General features: G+C 39.5%; 1 protein-coding gene across 25 annotated transcripts in view; it reads left to right on the forward strand.

The window, feature by feature from the left end:
- The window catches only part of LOC129117519 (uncharacterized), a 415,270-nt gene that overhangs the window by 130,676 nt on the left and 267,443 nt on the right, over positions 1-17,151 (forward strand). For 10 of the 25 annotated variants that reach the window (XR_013180184.1, XR_013180183.1, XR_013180165.1 and 7 more), the window contains exon 3: positions 15,366-15,489. The exons of the other annotated variants lie outside the window; for them this stretch is intronic. The gene's annotated coding sequence lies outside the window, so the exon portion shown is untranslated. The remainder of the gene's footprint in view (positions 1-15,365; positions 15,490-17,151) is intronic. 25 annotated transcript variants of the gene reach the window in all.

The raw sequence follows: 17,151 nt of genomic DNA on the forward strand, positions 1-17,151 counted from the left end.
TGTATATGAGGTGGATTAAAATAATATTGATTGCAATTTTCTTGACAAATAACAAAGCAGAAACAAGAATCTGCATTCACATGGAGCAGATCAGTTACATTTGGAAGAAAAATGACCTATCTTAGAAAATATTTTCTAAGTATGCAGGTAACTCTTAAACTTCAAAGAGTGCTCTTTCTCCCATCATGCAATTAAAGCCAAATATTTTTGCTTGGGTCAGGTGAAAAATAATCCGTATTTTTTGCTGTAGAGTTTTTAAGACTGCTGTATTTTTGCTTATTACTGTGGGTGTTAATTCCACAATGGGGCAGCAGCAGTGTGACAGACCTTGCCCTTCTGCAGCTGGGACTGTCACATTACTCTGATCCTATGTACTGTTTGTGCTTTCTTCTCTGACCAGTCACCTCTAATTACCCAAAGGAAATTGAAGCTTCTTTGTAATCAAGAGACTAGGGTTCTAGAGTGAAAAAGGTATTTTTCATTGCATTTTCATTGGTTGCCTTAGATACCTAAACAAGAATGGGATAGTATAATGAAATTAATGTCAGTTTGGGCAAAGCTCCACAGAAATTGCCTAAGTTATTTATAAGTTTTTCTGCTTCATATATTCCTTGGTGAAATACTTGTGAACCATTTTATGGACTATGTTAAGAGTCTAATTTTTATTGATCTTGCAGATCACTCATTGAAATTTTCACCAGAGTTACATCAGCACATATCATCTCATTGCCACGGTTTTATTATTATAACTTTAGTTATGCTTTAGTACTAGTCAACCCCAAATCTAGCCATGTTTGTGACTCTTCTTGGCCATCCCCAGACTCCAGAGGAGTCAGTGGTGGGTACCTCCTGGAGGAGTGATGCAGAGTGGTGCTCAGCACCTGAAATCTCACAGGCATGTTCTAGGAGGCAAAGTCTGTTCCACCTAGTCTAGGGTGAATTTGTAGCTACTGGTATAGTCAGCAAAGTGTTCTGTACAAATCAAAGCAGAAATTGCACTGTGCTTTAGGTTCAAGCATAGAAAAAAAAGAATTGGTTTTGACCTTTAGTAAATATTCTGATTTAATTTATGAGAATTGGAAAAGCTTGTCATGTATTCATCAGTACCAGCCCTTTTACCTGTGCTAAGACACAGAAGACCTGCAAAGAGATGAGAATAATTTCTATGAGATAGAAAGGCAAGAGAATAAGAAATCAATCCAGCTAGGACATTCCACAACAAATTCATGCTCTACTGAAGGATCAAGTACAAGGACTTTGAATGTTTGGGTTAGCTGGGGGACATAATCTGAATTAGATCCACTTGAAAGGGTGAAAAAGCATCACTGCTCTATCCAGTAGTGCCACAAGTCTTCAGCTTTTGTGGTTGTTGTTATTAATGCAGCATCTTGCTTTCAATAAGCAATGTTTACATTTCAATTGTAGCTTCCAGCTTGAGTTCACAGTTCACATTTTTTGTAGCTGTTAAGTTCCATTGCAGTGAAGCCCAGTTTAATTCTTCCCCTTGAGTCTGCTATGTAATCTTGATTTCTTAAGCATATTTTCTAGCTGTGGTATTCTCTTATTAAACTCAGGATATTATGACATTTTCAAAATGCTTTCTATTTATAACCTAACATTATAGAATGTCAAGAATAATCAAAAGCATAGAGATATGACAGAGAAAAATCCCATTCATATTATCTTTCCAGGTCACATTTCTTGAGTTTTGCTTAAAATGCCTTCTTCAGGAGCTAAAATTGCCTTTTTAGCAAATGAAGCATTAAAAAAAAGTTAACAGAAAATGGTCATGATCACTCAATAACTTTATTGGCACAGGTTGTCAAAGTTCAGAGGTAGGTGGTTGTGTCACAGTTCAGGATGAGTGTTCAGCCCACACAGTGGGTGACTCAGTGTGTGAGGAAATCACCCCAGCTGGCATTTGCTCTGGTAGGGCCTGGGGATGAAGCTTCTCTGAGGTTTGGAGGGGTGCTGGAAGGGGAGAGTTAACATCTCACTCTTGTCTTGCTGGCTATGGAGCTGATTGTGCATCTGACCAGTAAATCATGCTGCAGTTTGGCATGTCAGGAACCTTGAGACCTTGCTCTTCCCTCCACTCCTGAAATACAGACCCTGAACAATGAGTTCTTCCTGCAGAACCTACAGCTTCCAAGCATTCCAGTGCATCTGACACCTCTGCTCTGCTCCTTTCCCTTGCCCCCTGCTGCATCAGTGGGATCACACAGGGAGCAATATTCTGGCTGTGGTCATGGGAGCAGTGGATGAGAAGAGAAATTCAGAGCTGTAGCAAGACCATAAAACCACGAAACAGGTGGAGGCATAGTTTCTGATGTGTCATGCATGGAATGGTAAGGCACAGAAGCAGGCAGGGGAGGCACACATCAATGGCTTCAGCACCTGCCAGGTTTGGTGTCCATTGGTACAGAAGCATTTAAATACATTACATCAGTAAGTATGTTGCCTGGCAGTGCTGATATTCATATACCTGCATGCATATCCTGCTCTGTTCCAGCTGTGAAACATTTCATGTGTCTGAATGATCAGAGGCATACAGCATTACATGTGTGAAAGTAATTAAATTATTGATAAATTAGAGAGATTTAAGTTTTGGGCAAACACGGACTTTGATACCATGTGATATTTGGAGACTTGTGGCAGAACCTGTGGCCTTGGGTTGGCATTGTATGTTTCCTATACAAGGGCAAAGAAAGAATGTATATGATCTATAGTGGTATGCACAGCCCTAAGCACTGAGCCATCTGAGGCAGCAAAAGCTAAGCCCTGGGGACTCACTCAAGTTTTAAATCCACACCCTCTTGGAGGCTTATGTGCTTAACTGTGCATTTCTCTGCATGCATTTCTCTCCACACATGATTTACAGCCATGAAAGTAGGAACTTAATCCTCCTCTTCACAGAAAAACACATAGAAGAATCAATCTTTTCTTTTAAAAGGGAACCAGAGCAGAAGTAGGTGGTGATTCCTCTTACCTCCTCCTCAGCCTTTTCAAGAGGACATCTTGTCTCAGCCCCTTTTTCTGCTTTTGCAAGCACAATCTGACCTGGAAAGTTCCTCAGCATATAGACTGTTGGGGAGGATGGGTACTTTCAAACTCTGCCCAGAAGATATGGCAGAATGTATAAAAGATTTAACGATTCAATGAGCTACAGAGTGGGAGTAGGAGTAAGTGTAACCCTGATTTTCCATGGGTTTGGAACACTCTAGTCTATGCTTCAAGGACAATTTAGTTATATCATCTTACTTAGGTAGAGACTGATCTATATGACTCTTTGGAAACAGTTTTCCAAGCCAGCTTCCTTACAGAGCCAAGCTTGCTTCTTTATCGCTGTCCCAATGAATGCAAAAATGCTCCAAAATTACCTAAATGAAATAGCTAAGAAAATTGTAATGCAAACTGATACATTATTCATTTCCTCAGGAAAATTTTGGAAACTGATCAAAATAATTTAATTAGTTACTTCATTGTGAAAAAGGTTTTAAGAGCCAATTAGACAAAGCAAATGGGGAGAGCTGCCAGCTTTAAATATAGAATCAGTGAAGTGACATAGTATTCTAAGGAAAAAGGTGGAGATGACAGTACATGAAAAGGAAGTGATCTGCAGATGAAAGGCACAGTAGCAGTAAAAGACACACAGTGAGGGTGATAGCATGAACTGATGGGAGGTGCAAATGGGATCAGTGCAAACTGGCATAGATTCATGGAATAGCACAGCTTAGAATGGAAAATCTTACATTAATTGCAGCTGTCTCAAACAGGGACTTGCTCAGGTGATGCTCTAATTGTGCAGAAAGCCATGCAAAGCTTGTTATCTAGCATATATATATATATATATATACGCATACATGTGTATGTATTGTAGTTTGGCCAGTCAAATGCTTGTCTTGTATGGTGATGTGACATGTAAGATTTCACAATAACAACTGTCTCCTTGTGTGCTTTGATGCTTTCATTGTTGTTGGTAGTGTAGTTAGTTTCTCCAGACCCTATACATTGCATGAATACATTTATACATCCAGCTTCTCTCTTTCTGCATATCCACAAAACATTTATCAGGGAAGATTTAGTGAAATGATATAAAACTAATAACACATGATCTATCAACAGGCTTAGGTTGTGAAGCACCAGACAGGTGCTTCATACCTGAGCAGTGTGGAAAAAATCTGAATTGGAATATTCAAGCTTTGCCATGTGTGTTAAATCATACACATTGGGCCATGTACATGAATGAACAGGCTCATGTGTGTTATGCATCCTCTTATTCCAGTGCTCTCCACTGCTAGAAGTGCTGTTAGGCCTGCAAACTTTTGCCTCCCTCTTATAACACCCAACATCAGATGCACAAGTCTGGTGGTGTGAAGCAAATTTAGAATTTCCCTCTTTCTGTATATGTCATTACAGACAGCTACAGATGGTTCTGTTCTGTACAATGGTCTGATGCAGAAGGTAGAAGCTCTCAAAGTGTACACTCACATATGTGAAAAGTGTGTGAATGCCAAGTGTAAGCTAGATTGCTTGGACCACATAACCCAGACTTTACCTCACACTCAATGAAATTATTTACAGAGGAAGAGAATGCTTCAAATGAAAAAGGGAGAGTTCTTGTAGCTACAAGGAAGGCGAAGATATTGATAAATTGATGGTAAGCAAAATTTAGCCTTTATTGTTGGTAATAATAATGCTAATTAATTGCATTAATATGATAAAAAGAAATGGTTTTATAGGCATAGAATATGTAGAGTTAGTTGTCAAACCTAGCTTGCCAGGTCATAAAGCAACATGAATAAGAGCTATTGTTACTAAAGAATATATTGCAGCTTACTCAATGTGTTTTCTCTTTCATAGTATAGCATTTCTGACAAAAGCTGAAGGTCACATCTGGAAGATGAAAATGTATTTTCCCACAGAAGGTATTAAAGGGTTTATGATTATGCTAGAGCACACTGTTAAGTATATGGAACCATTACATTTTGACAAGGTAACTGATCTAGATGAATGACATTCACAAATTCCAGAGAAATCATTAAGGTAAAGTAAGAAAAGCCTTTCGAATTTTTTTTTTCACATCTTGTTCACAGCTAGGGAAACATCAAAAGACAGAAAGAGGGTAGTTGTTTTTCCTGTATTTTTTGGAGATAGTTGGAGGGAGAATTAAATGGAATTATCTCAACTGTTGCTATCTCAACTGGTGCTGATAAGGCCAAGGTCATGGGTGGGATCCCTGAATGGCCTGTTAACTTAAGAGCTGGACTTGATGATCTTTGTGGGTCCCTTCCAACTCAGAACTTTTTGTGCTTCTGTGGATGTGTAATATGGAAAAACAATTGCTGTTGTTTAAAGCCCAGGCAATCAGGCTTGATAGTGGGCAATATTTCTGTGTGAACAGTCCTGAATAGCCAAAGGAAAGTAAACTAAAGGGCAGATTGTGCTTGGATATATAAGTCTCTTGACACTATGTCATATGTAGACACACACAAATTTTAGATTTGTCTAAAAAGCTAAGCTGAGATAAACACCGAGAACTGATGAAGTGAATTTTAAATTAATTTAGGATAAAAAAGATAAAGCATGTAAGCTAAAGGGGAATACTTTGTGAGAAGAGAGGAAACAAATGATGCAGAACTAGTGGTCAAAGCTGAACACCATTCTGGTATACAAGAGGAAGGTTACTGGAAAGAGAGCAGACTCTCCAGGAAAAAATTAGAATGAATGCAGAAACATGAGTGTGTAAAGAAAAAAATAATGTTTTTAATATTATGCTGGTAGGAAAGAAGTAGTAAAGTTTAAAGTACTAGAGGAATACAATTAAACCCACCCCTAGCAGCAGGACACTGAATGTCAATCAATAAGAGTGGGACATACAGATAATAAAATACCTGCATGATGCTCACCAAGATAAATAATATAGAATCCTTAATTTCCACATATAAACATACTTATTCCAATATGTAATATAGTTACTGTTCTTGTATGTAAAATATGTAATATAGTTATTCTCTTAAGCGCTAAATCCATACAAGACAGACTGATGGAAAAAGAGGAATGATACTCTGCTGAACACTGAAGCATTTAATGTGCTGTGCAGAGTATCCATTTATCTCTTTTATTTTGCTGAGGATAATTCATAGAATCATAGAATCATAGAATTATAGAATAGTTTGTGTTGGAAGGGACATTTAAAGATCACCTCGACTAACACCCCTGTGACGAGCAGGGGCATTTTCAATACATCCTCCTACCATCTCTATCATGTTCCTGTTCTTTGAGCAAATAATCTCCAGGTAGAATTTCACAGTTCTTTAATATAGTTACAGTTTATTTTTGAGGTTAATCTGTGTCAAGATTGTACTGCTCCCTTGATTTTTGGATGGTAGCTTTAGGTTGTGGGCAGAATCAGAAAAGCATGTTGCACAAATGGTGCATTGAGCATAAGCAATGCAGTTCAGTCCAAGTGAAATAACAATAAAGCCTTTAGAGCATGTCATATTTTCATCTTCATGCCACATATGTCACAGATAAATGATCTTAACAATACAAAATAGAATTTTGCCATTTTAGTATGCAGGTTTTTTTGCTTGTAAAGCCTCATACTTCTGTACAGTAAGATCAGCTGTGCTGAGCAAGTTATCCTTGTGAATAGGAAAAAGAGCTTTATAAAGCTCTCTAAAATTAGGTATAAGATCAGCTTGTCTCTTATAAAAATGTCAGAATTTCAAGTGCCAGTTTCTCACAGATCTACAAGGTCAGAAAAGGATGTAAAGTCATACATGGGAGCTGGAATCAGCTCTTGCAAATATTGTCATGTGGAGCCATACTTGCTCTCCCTGAAGGACTATGCATTATTGAACTTCTCAGCTGTGGTGGTTTTGGGAATAGGAAGGATGCTGCAGAAGGAGAAGTGAAAGCTTCTTACAGCCTTTGTGCAGAAGTAAGTTCAAGGAAAGAAATACATACTTTGGCAGTTGCCATTTTGGTAAGTTTTAAAGTTGCTTAAAGCTGAGTCCCTGGCTTGGACTGTTCAGTGCATCTCAGATAATGAGGAGTGGGCAAAAGAAAAATACTCTCTAATCTGAACTGTAAGTGTGGTTGGCAGTACCCACATGCTGAGCTGATGTATCCACAGGTTTAAATTCTCTTCAACAAACCTATTCCATAGCTCATGCAAGTTTCAAATATAATTTATTAAAACTGCTGTCCAGAAAAAAAACTATTTTAAAAATATCCCTTTTTTGTGAAAAGTATATCTCACAATTAAAACTGCTCAGAGTGAGATTGCCCACTGTTTTGTCTTTACATTTTAATGTATTTATTTATAGGAACATGATTTTTAAAAGCACACACAGCAAACATCATTGTGCTCTCCAGGCAAATGCATAAGATGGGCTTGAATCTCCATTTGTCTGTGCTGTGCATGCTCATTTAGATTATGGTAAAGTGGATATAAAACACTACTGGAACACAATGCAAATGATGTATGCCTCTTTGCAATGAGATAAACGATTATATGTGGTATTAGAGCCATAATTTTATGCTTGTTAGTCATCTGGTTTTGATTAAGGGAGCATTTGTTTTAAGAATAAGTCTGCACTGGTGTTCCCATTTTCTCTTTCTGCTGCAAGTTGTATCTTAAAGAGCAGGACAAAAAACAATTTAAGAATAGGACAGCTGGGGCTGGTGTGGTGAATCAGCACAGCACAGAGCTGAACCAGTTGAAGAGGTACCAAATTGAACTGTTGGTTACTGGCTTCTAAGGTAATTTGGGTTTAAAGGTACTAGGGTCCTTGAGGTAAACACTGGTAATTTCAATATTCCTCATAAAATGCTAAAGTTGACACAGAATGTTTGCCTTCCAAACACCAAAACCGTTTCAGATTAATTACACAATTGTACATGTTGTGGGATTTTTGATAGTACCAGAAGATTTCAACTGTTGCATACAAGGCAGATACTCTTGAACCAAGTCAAAATCAAAGGAGGGAAGAGAGAGAGCTTTTAGCCAGGATCATGCAAGAAAGAGATTTAAAAATTTACTGCTATCTCCTAAATTTCTCTTGTGCAAGTCTTACAAGTAAAATCAGGAATATTTTCTTTTCCTTTCTAGATAATCAAGTTGATGTAACACAGAGGAATTATTATCCCTTCTGACACATAAAATGGGTAACTCAGAGCCAGAAGGAAGTATTTCTTAGATGAACCATGAGTAGAGGAGGGTGAACATGAGTGCCATATTAATTGCTATTGGGATTCAGGAAAATCCTGCCTGATGAAAAGTACATGGAGGGGCTATGTCTTCTCTGAGGCCTAGAACTGAGTATGTGTTCACTCCCCTTAAAATGGACTAATTGATTCCTAGTGCTACCCATGCATAAGCTCATATGTGCACCAGAAAAAAAAAAGTACATCTGAATTTCTGAATTTAAAACTTTGGTTCAAACATGTGGAGAATGAAGGGTTTTGAAATACAAGTTATAAGCTAAGACTTCTTTATATTGTATCTTAAGCAATCCACTTACTCCTGTTATATATAGGCCAGCTAAGTGGGGTGTGAAGTTCTTACCAAAGAACTCACAAAGGAAATAGTCCAACATAATTCAGGTATTTCAAAGGACCTGTCATTTGAAGAATGATGTAACCATTTGCAATGTAGGTGTAAGGGCTTTGAATTCCCAGCTCCTGTGTCAGTCCCAGTGGAAGTGCTGCAGGGGCTCAGCCCATGGCAGGGGGCTGTAAGGATCCCATGGCTTCCCTGCACTGGAGAGCCTGTCTGGAGAGTGAGCTCAGAGCTGGCTGGGACAGCTTCTGCAAGCCTTTGACAGCAAGATTCTGTGCTTGGAAGATGTGACTCCTGTTGAAGGGAGCAGGGTCCCCTGACATCGACCTAATGCACACAAGTTGCTGGGAAATTTATGACACCAGAGTTTTCAGTCCTTGCAGAGTGACTTAATATATATTTAAACCTAGAATAGCCAGGACATATTTCATATCCTGGTTTTCTTTTTCCTCTAGATATTGCCAGTGTTTCAGTGAGCCCGCAGGGCACATTTTCCTGAAAGACAGATATGCTTTTTCATGTAACACCCCATTAAGTAAAGCCCTTTAGCAAGGACAAAGAGTCTCTGAAGATCCCTTTCTGGCATAGGATGTTTACAGACTGAGACACAAAGCTGGCTCTTTCTCTGAAAAAGAAAAAATTCCAAAGTTCCTGGTTAATCTGCCGACTGCCCTAAAATATTCTGTTTGTTTTGGTTTGATATTCCCCAAGAAGGCTTCTGATGCTTTTTCTTTAACCTCTTGCTGATGGCTTTGTCCATAGCTCTCAAGCATTTGTTATTGTGCCAATTATTCATACTTCAGATATGGGTAAATGACAAAGGTGTTGGAAAAGAAAAGGGCTGCTATAGATGTGCAAGGCCCTTAGAGCTTTAAAATTAGTGAGCTGCAGGTGTAGAATAGTTATATTGTGATGGATTTCTCCTCCAGCTGTAGAAATAGGGGGAAATATACACACAGTGGAGGGTGCACACAATAGTGTGGCTTGTGAAGTAACTCTTCTCTACAGAGTGGCAATTTGGGGTCAAAAGTAGCACCTTGGTGCAGTGGAGTGATTTCATGAGCCTTGTCTCTCCTCTATTTGCGTATGTGGCTTAGTAAAGAGCAGCAGAAGCAGTGGAAAAAGTGTAAAGTGTGACTGACAGTTTCAATGTATTGCTTGGCTGCAGAGCTATTTGAAACAAATTGTACAATATGGAGCTGGTGGCCACGGGATTGGTGTCTTCCTGATGGACATGTGCCATGTTCTTAGCTTCAGATCAGATTTGAACAGCTTTTTTCAAATGTTTCTCTGCCTGCCAAATTGTTCCTCCTATCAGCAGTTCACAACTTCAGTAGAATTTATTTCTTTCCACCTACCATGCACAGGAAATTTGACTCAGAAAGATGAGATGCAAATGCTATGCAGGGTTGACCTTTTCATTTACAGGGTAACTAATTAGCTTGACAAGTAACACATTTAGTAAAATACGTATGTGTCATTAGATAATCCAGCCTACCTCTTTATGGTGGCTCCCTAAAATACATTTTACTATTGCTGCAATTAACTGCAGGCTTGCTGGAGACTTCAAAAAGAGCAGGGCTACAGACTTAGACCAAGTGCAAGTAACTTAATGTGGAGTCTCAGATCTGGCAACCTGATAGTTACTTGTGCTTTGGCACCACAATGTAGCGCTGACTGAGTACCTTTTCCAGTTCTGCTTATTTTTGCTGTAAGACAGGACACATGTGTGGCATTTAATATGAAAGACATTAAAATAGAAATATTTTTAAAGTAAATTTTATAGAAAGGTAGAATTTCTGAGGTAGACTAAACTCAGGTATCAGTCTGGACAGGGTGAACATGGGCAACTGGCTGGACAGATCCTTTAGCTAAACTACAGGATGGTATTTATGCATAGATGCTGTGCTGAGGTCTGTGCAGGAGGTGTAATTTATATTGTTACTTCACTGCAACTAAGCAAAGAAAGACATGGTCGTATTCATTTTTGCCATGGGTAACAACCTGGCACCTTCAAAAGGTCTGAGGAGAGGTTGTTGTGCCCTCCATTGAAGGAAGGGGACAGAATTGGTTATGTAGACCCAAGAGATTGAAACAAATGGCCAAGAATTTGACCCAGGTCTTCCAAGCCAACAGAAAGAAGCTGTTCATGTCAAAAATCTAAAGCCTACTCCTGTTTGCCTTGGGAGTCATTTATTGCCTTGAACAGATGTTCTCCACCACAGTTAACCTTGAATCCTGCATGGTTTGGGTCTGAGGTAGGATGATTAGCATTCCCTAGCTCTGGACTGCAGCGTCTGGTTTTTGGTGCCACCTCACAGTATGGTGTGGCAACAGAGATAAATGGTGCCCTGCTGCAAATGGTATGCAGTGATGCTTTGCAATTCTAATGAACCCATCCTGTGCTCTTCAGTGTCCTTTAAACCCTGGCAATTAGGAAGAGTAAAGAAGGGGAAAAGTCTTACTAGAAGGGAGGCAACAGGGAAGCAGAGCCTGTGAATGCCTGCAGAAAAGAGAGGAATTTAATTTCATACTGACACTTTGAATTGTCATGTTCACTTTTCAGATATATTTTGGAAGATGCTTATGTTTTTATAATAAAATATATCAGTTAACTGCTTCACTGTTTTATAAGCTTTTTAATTTAATCTGGACCTGAGCCTGATGTTGCCATTAAATCATCGGCTTTGTCCTTCTTTATTTATATTCTTCCTTGTCAACTTTTTGCCTCTTTGCCTTTAATGAAGCAGAGGTGGCAGCTTTACAGATGGGGAAACCAAATCACAGAGAAACTACGTGATTTTTTACATGACCTATGCACAGAAAATTAATAATCACTCTTATTCACAGGTGCAGGCACTACATGTAAGTACTGCAAATAGTTTAGCTATTTTGGCTGTGTTGATTTAGGGAAAGTTCAGATTTTATGAGAGAGTGTTTGAGACATTAGTGCAAATTTTGTTATTTTCCTTACAGTTTTGCTCATGGTTCCTCCATTCAATGAAGGCTTTAAATACCTCTGGGTCCTCTCCTGGCTACCATTGGGTTGGATTTCTGTCCTCTGCTAAGGTGCCATTGTAATGCTGCACTGGTTTTGGCTTTTGACATGGTCCCCTCATAGAACTACTTCATGGAGCTCACTTTGTCCTCCCTGCTTGCTTTCCTTTTCCTTCATGTTAGCTTTTTTTCATTCCTCATAGGCTTTTCTCATGCTCTTTCTTTCTCCTTTCTTTTTAGCTATGTCTCCTGTTTGAAATTTAGAGCAAGTCTTCCCTCTCTTCTAAAACATTTCACTCCTGTCGGATATTCACTTTGTTTTTTCCCCCCCGAGGAGCAGATGCCAACCTGAGCTGACATCATCCCCCAAAAGATTGCTTTGCTAATTGCCATGACAGAGGAGTTGTTTGTTTGTTTGTTTGTTTTTCATTCTGATTTTGCTTTCTATTTTTTCCTTTCTGCCTTGGGCTGATCATTCTCAGTGAGCTCAGCAAGGTCACTGGGGTCATTGGCAGGCTTGTACAGAAGGGTGTTCTAAATGATCCATTTGAGACATACAACAAAATCTGGGATGTCTATTGACAACTCCCAAGCTTTTGTAAATATCAGCACTTTAGCTGAAGCCTTATTGTTAATTATCAGAACTAGAAGACTGCTTACCATATTTTACTTGTGTAACTGCACCCGGCCTTACATGTATACAGAAGTAGTCTGTGGGTAAATTGTAACCTTACTTAGCAGCATAAGGGGTCAGGAACTGGCTAAGACAATTTTAAATCAGGTTGCACCTATGGGTGTCATTGCTGAATTTTTAAAAGCAGGTTGATGATGTCTGAAAGCCTTGTTAGCAGATATCTTTGAGAAGTGAGGAGGATGTTGAGGTGCCATGAGGTGAATGAAAGGCAAATATCTTTCAAGATGCATGAAAAAGGAGAGCAAGGACAATACAGACCTGTCAACTTCTTCAAAAGCCAGATGAATGATAATTGATGCTAGAGGCAAAATCGTATTTTGTTGGGATGTAAAAGGTTTTTGTATCAAGTGTGAGTTAAAAGTAACAGATAAAGTCTGGCTGAGATGCAGTTCTTCCCAGAAATATCTTGTGGCTCTGAAGGATAGAAATATCTTGGAACAGCAAGAGGGGATACAAATGATACAGAACAGACCAGAACCTTCAGCCACAACCTTTTTCTTTTTCCAGAGGAAAAAAACCTTCCTTTATTCATATGTTCACTGCAATACCTGGCATTTAGGTGTGCAATTGCAACATTTTTTCCATGTACCAAGGTGTTTAAACTAAAATTTAGCCCAGGTTCTTTGAGGTGAGAATTTAGCAATCAGCAAATGTACCGCTTTGCAGATGTGGCTAATTGTGTGACCCATGACTAAAGCACCATTTTGAGAGTGTGAATTGATTTCATAGATCTTTTCTCATTTTGCCTCATAAAAGGCAGAAATGAAAGAGGCATCCTTGGGCCTATGAGAGCCAGAGAAGAATCTGTGATGTATCACCACCATTGGACAAGTTTGTTCTCAGCCCAGCCTACAAACATTAGTGTCTGATAGGTATCCAAATACTGGAATCTTTCTTTTGTGCTATCCATAGCCAAAAGCCCCCATCAGTGAACTAATCCTACCAGAGCAAACACTCCTGTTAGAATGGAGAAGAGCTAAAGTTTTTGTCTTACACCTCTGCTACAGGTCAAATAAATTGCCCTGAATTTTCGGTACAATGACAGTGACAGCTCAGAAGAGCAATTCATTAAAGACAATTGCATTTTACCAAAGAACTGTTGTCCAAAATAAAACAATGGGTTCACTGAAGAAAGAAAGGAATCTAAAATAGTATTGGAATAGATTGTCCTTTCCAGATCAAATTATTTGCTGGTATTATTTGCAGCACTGCTTTTGGGAAGTCTGCAGTGCTCTGGGTAAGCACCAGCACTGCCAGTTACCCATCTCATCCTCTGCAGCACTGAGGGAGAAGATGGTTTAGCAGAAATCACCTTTACCTCCTCCTCTTACCCATGGGGCAGATGGAGTGCCTGAGGCCTTGATACTGCCTCTGCAAAGAGAGAAGGAGTTACAGACATATTCAGCCCTACCAGCTGAATGTTCACATTTTGCACCATCTGAAGAACAGGAGAAAAGGCAGATTAAGAATCCTTGACTAGGAATCCCAAGGTCATGCAACAATATACTGTGTATTAACCTCTGCAGGTGATAGTGATACAGACTGATTCTTGTGACATATTTATTATATTTGATGAGCTTTTAATAGTGAGAGACAGTAGATTTAGTTATCTAAGATAAATGTATGGAACCATATACAATGCATTATGCATTTAGTTGTTTCTATACCAAGAATTTAACAAAGTTATGGCAGTTGAGAATCTCTGCTCGATTGCAAAATACTTATATGCAGAATTTGGGTACTGGAGGAAATGACACCATACTTAAGTTCCAGAGTTCCTTTACACATTCATATAGCAGCCTGACACACTGTGTACAACACACGACAAATTGTGCACCAACCTCTGCCAAGTAGACTCTGCTCCACAAAATATGCACAATGCCAACACTGAAAAAGGAAGGGTGGCCACTGCATTTTAGGTATAACCATTTCTTCCTTGTTCCTATATGGATCAGAGGGCTGGTCATGGTATAATTAATTTGCTTTTTCTTGCTTCTTGGCTAAAATATCTGCATCCCTTTGGATAGTCATTGGATAAATCTATTAATAACTTTTTCACTGCCTTTCTGAAGTAATTTGGCTAATGTTCAGAGCTGAACTTACAGCCAAGTCTGAAAGGCTTTTTTCCCCATTTAGAAATTGCAACTGTTCCTTATGTGCAGCAATAGTTTTCCCTTTGAAGAGAGTGAGATGGCTCTATTAGAAGAGCTTATGGTTTTTGGATATATCTCTTGGATACTTTTACACAGAAAATGATCACATTGAAGTACTTATGAAAGGGAAACCCTTTTACCTGTTTTGAAGCTGGCATGGTGCACATCAGGTAGGTCTGGATGCCTCTGCTTTGTGTCCCTTTGCAGTGCCCTCCTCAGTAGGACAGGACAGCTTTGAGCACCATTAGAGGCATCCCTGCCTCCTTGTTATGGTTGTACCAACTTTGATCCTCAGCCTGGGAAGATGAAAAACGAGGCAATGTCAACAACTGCAGTGGCTTTTTGTTAATTGTCAGACTGGATCAAAGAGAGAAGCACTTTGGTTGGGATTGCATCAGGACATTGCCTCTTGCAAGTGGGATGGAGGCAGGCTGGGCATGTGAGGGACAGCTTTGCCCCAGGCTGCTGTGGCTTTCTGTGACAACGTGGTGGCAGAATCAGGTCGTTGGGGTTGGTGTTGGGGATGAGCCAGTGGCATTAAGGCAGCAGGCAAGAGGCTGCATGCAGCATCCTCTTCAAGCTGGCATTTCTGTCTGGTCTGCAAGACAGGCAGCCTTGGTCCTGTCAGGCAGGGTGCATGTACAGCTGCCTGTGTGGGGAAGGGTTGTCTGACAAACAGCAAGGCTGGTGCAGGGGTGATTGGAGTATTTTCCCATAAATATTCTTTAAACGTAAGTGATTGTGATGAAATCATAAAAGTCATTGGCTCTTGTAACTCCTTTTTTGAAAACAAATTAAGCCTAAAAACATGTAGAGACCTCCTTCCTTTCCAGAATATTATTGAAAATTAATAGACCATCTGAGCCTGCAGTATCATAAAGTCTCTATCCTTTTTTTTTTTTTCCCAACGTACCTTCAGATTCATCTCCAGCAGCTCTCCATCTGTTTGCAGGCTGTTTTCTAAACCAGTGTGATGCCTCAGGTGCAGAAGAGAGAGACAATAATTAACAATGTGGCCTACAGCATCTTGGGGAACAATTAATTTTAGTGAATGGACAAGGGGAGGAAGTGGGAAGGTAAGCTTTGCTCATTTGTCTGCTTGTGCATTCACAGCTGGGCATATTGGATAGATGAACATACTGATATGTATATTCCTCTCCCTAAAAAAGACTATTTTCAGCGTTCCAACTTTCACTCTTTCACAGTGGCTGTTGTGCACAGAAGCTACTTGGAAATGACAGTGCCATCTGCACTGAGGAGATTAGGGGGTGTCAAGGAATACTCTTTTTCACTTCTCTCATTCCTGCTTCTCTCCATCCTGTCCCTGGAAAAATCCCAGCTTTTAACCTGTCAAAATAGTTTTAAAGCTGGTCTCTGATGTATAGAAACCTGTGAGACAGAACCATGACAGCTATGTACTGTCAAAGGAGTATGACTGCTCAAAAAAAAAAAAAGAAAATCCAATACAGCTGAATAAAAGAACAGGCAAATGTAGGAGTCTGCAGTAGCATGTGGAGTAGTTCTTTCATGCATATGAAAGATACATTGATCAGAGAATTCTAAATTTATATATAGGAAGACCATAAAGTCTGGTTTATACTTAGAGAGATTATAATGTGTATGCACAGAACTGAAAATTAAAGATCTGCACATCTACAGAAAGGTTAAAAATGAAAGCCATACGATGAATTAGGATTTTTTTCCTGCAAATGTAGGTCCTGAAATTAGAAAACTGAATCCATTTATAAACTCTTAAATGCAAGTGGCCTCATTTCTGATGTGCCAAGCAGCCGCTGCTCTGCCTGTTCCTGTTATTAACACTGGCTCCATTTCTGGAAAACAGCTGGCAGGAAGGAGATCCTACCTATGGGATCTCCTCTGACATGTCTAGCTGGCAAATAACCACATCCAATTGCAGGACCTATGTGCCATGTGAATACAGCTGGAGATATGGGGAAGTGCTGCTGAGCTTTCTGATTGTGTAATCTCCAGGTAGGAATCCAACAGAGATGCTGAGGGAGGAACCCCACCACATTTGACTCATTTCTCCTTTTTCACATCTCTCTGTCCCTTCCTCTTCACACACTGGTGCCCATGCTGAATGCAGAGGCTATTTGAAGCAGCAGAAGAAAGTTGCTGTGTGGTTTTTGAGAGTGAGATATCACAGATGTGACTGCTTGGTTCTGTGTGGAGCATGGAAAAATGAGGTATTTCAAGACTGGTTCATCTCAGAAGTGCATGGTCAGATTTGGAAAATGGCTGTACTAATAATAGGCACCTGAAAGCTTCATCATGAGCCCAAATTAGGTGGTTTCTAAACATTTAACTTTATTCTGGAATTTTGTAATTTCACAAGTGTGTCTGCAGTACAGAGAAAACAATGGAAAACAATGTGCCCCACTGGAAAGCTAGCAGTGCATTCATCCCTTCAGAGAGCAAACTCATTTGCCCTTTCCCTTTTATGTCTGCTTATTCAAACAATTAAGTAAACTTAAAAATAAAAGGCATCTCTTCTGAACCACTCTCATATGTTTCTAGGCAGTATCATAAATGAGGATCAGTAATCTAATGCAGAACTGATTTGAGCGTGTTTGCATGTTTTGAGGAAGCTGAAAGGTTTATTCATGCCTTTGGCTCTGTATGTATGTAGAAACAGCTGCATGAAGGAGGCTGCTGTTGGTTGACTGCTCCTTGTGCAAAAAGAACCCCCAAACTTGGGCATTTTCCTCTTCCAAATG

Source organism: Agelaius phoeniceus, chromosome 2 (genome assembly GCF_051311805.1).
Source record: "Agelaius phoeniceus isolate bAgePho1 chromosome 2, bAgePho1.hap1, whole genome shotgun sequence".
NCBI lineage: Eukaryota > Metazoa > Chordata > Aves > Passeriformes > Icteridae > Agelaius > Agelaius phoeniceus.